General features: G+C 35.8%; 1 non-coding gene across 1 annotated transcript; it reads left to right on the forward strand.

The window, feature by feature from the left end:
• Window positions 1-2,065: 2,065 nt before the first annotated feature.
• On the forward strand, window positions 2,066-2,172 carry LOC117037358 (U6 spliceosomal RNA). The gene has a single exon (XR_004425506.1). It is a non-coding gene; the product is annotated as a U6 spliceosomal RNA (small nuclear RNA).
• The last annotated feature ends 264 nt before the right edge of the window (window positions 2,173-2,436 follow it).

Here is a 2,436-nt window from a genome sequence, read left to right on the forward strand (position 1 = left end):
AAATGTTCTCACCAGATCATGTAATCTCAGTTTCTAAATACTTATTGAATTTGTTTCTCCTCTTCATGGCTACTGCCATTTCTCCAGTTCAAATCGTCATCACTTCTCTTCTGGACAAATGAAGTAACCTCTTAACTGGCATCACTGGTTCCAGTTTTCCTGTTTTGCAAGGCAGCCTTTCACTCCTCTGTGTATCTCCAATAAAGTATTAATCTGATTGTATGTTCTTTAAAGAAAAAGGATTCAAATAAATTGGAAAATGCTATAGAGCATATCTTCTATGCTTGTAGAGTCATAATATGTGTCCTCACATTAAAAGATTTGAGAAGTTGTGAGTAAGATGAAGACAGCGATGTGCTTTTTTCTTCTGCATTGCCAATGATCACTACCCTGTTTAGTCCGAAGCACCCAGTGCCTTAGAGAAAATTAGGATAATTATAGCAGGAATTTGAAGAGACAGAATCAATCGTCAACATTCAACTTCCAAAAGAGGACTTGTGAAGACTAAGGCTAGAGAAATTCTTGAAATCCCAGCTTTATTGGGAGAGAATGAATTTGTAAATTCCAAAAGATCTTTCTGCATAGGTCATATAGTGGTTAACATATTTGCCTTCCAAATGCGTTTTATATATTAAGATCCATGCTTAGTGGAATCACAGATCACTAAGTTTTACCAAAAAGAAAAAAATAATGTTCAGAGGTTAACTGGAAAGCAACGACATATGAGGAATGCCTACCAGACATAGAAAGGAGCATGATGCTTTTCATGAAGGGAAAAGGAGACATTTGGAAGGGATAGGTAGAGAATAAAGAAGTCGTCTGGATCCTTTAGTGACCCCGTACCCCCGTTTCACTTGTCGTAGCAAAGGGATGCCGAGAGGTGAGATGAAAACCCCTGGCAGGTTAAAAAGGAAGTTTAAATGCTAGGGTGCATGCACTCTCCTTATAAGTTGTAACTCTGAAAAAGCACTGACTTGCAAGACCCCCTTTTGTGCCACTATAAGCTGGCTATAGTGAAATAGAAAAGACTGTACACATATTTAGGCAGAAAATCAGGGAATTTTGCCAGTGGAATCTTCCTTGACAGATGTGTGATGTGGAAGAAATTCAAATTTTCTCTTATGCTCCTATCGAGGCAATTAAAAAAATAGTTGAAAAATAAGACAGTGGGTGTGCTATGAGTCACCACAGTAAATGGGAAGGTGATCCCATATGGAAAACAGTAAAGCAGAGTGATGTTGTAGTTGAAAAGCAGAGGATTTAGCATGTCAGTGGGGCCCAAGGAGAAGCATAACATTGGAAGTGAGAATGAGGGTAGGGTTCTCACGCCTCTGATTTTACTAAGAGATCAGGCAATGAGTTACCCCTGTTACAGTCACTTGAGAACCAGGCACAGTTAGAAAAAAATTCACTGCCCAAAGTTAGGTGAGACAAGATAGGTCTATATCAGAGGTCAACTAGTGAAAGTCCAGGAGGCATTTACCCCAATTCCAGACACCATTTTGAAAAGGAAATCATGAGAGGCCATGCAGAGGAAAAAAATTGGAAGAGAGTTTAAACTTTAAATTTAGTGAACATTTATCTAAGTGAGAAGATTTTAAGCTGGAAAAGATTGGGTTACCTGTAACTGGAAAGTTTGCATTGTTTTTTACCCATCATTAGAAATGGGAATTAAAAAGGAATTTAGTTACATTGAAATGTCACAGAATTTTATGCACACGAGTTGTAGGTATACATTGTCCACTCTATTACATAGTTAAATCTGATTTCTCTTTTAGTCCAGAATCTCCCAAATTTATTTCACAAAAATATATTTAAAAAAATTAACACATTATATCATCTCTCAGAATGAGTATTCCACGGAATATCCTCTGGGAAATAAAGTCCAATACTCTTAGAGTTATCTCTTAAAAACATTTTTTTCTTTTAAATTCATCCTGTTATTTTTAAGTAAGCTTTTTGAAATTCTTACATGTTTGAGGCATTATGCTAGTTTGCTGGACTAGAATGTTGACTCAACCGTAAGTTCTGACCTCAAGGAAGCTAGAGATTTGCAGAGGAATGTGTATTTATTTTGGCAACATATATACTAACATTAGAACAGTGCAGAGATGACTACTATGGATCCTGTACAAGGATTGCCTCAAAATTTATGAGGCATTCCATTTTTCTCTTTAAGAATTCACACTTCCTCTTTAAGAGAATGATCAAGGCAAAAATATTCTCTCTTACCATTTCTATTCTACATTATAGTAGAAGTTTAAGAAAGTGCAATAAGGCAAAAAAAACAACACGAAGATTAGAAAGGAAAATTAAAATTATTAATATTGGCAGATGACACGATTGTTTACTTAGTGAATCCTAAAGAATACACAAAACATCTACTAGACCTAATAGTAAATTTAACAAGACCACAGTATGCAAAGTTAATATACT

The sequence above is a fragment of the Rhinolophus ferrumequinum genome, chromosome 17 (genome assembly GCF_004115265.2).
Source record: "Rhinolophus ferrumequinum isolate MPI-CBG mRhiFer1 chromosome 17, mRhiFer1_v1.p, whole genome shotgun sequence".
NCBI classification, from domain to species: domain Eukaryota; kingdom Metazoa; phylum Chordata; class Mammalia; order Chiroptera; family Rhinolophidae; genus Rhinolophus; species Rhinolophus ferrumequinum.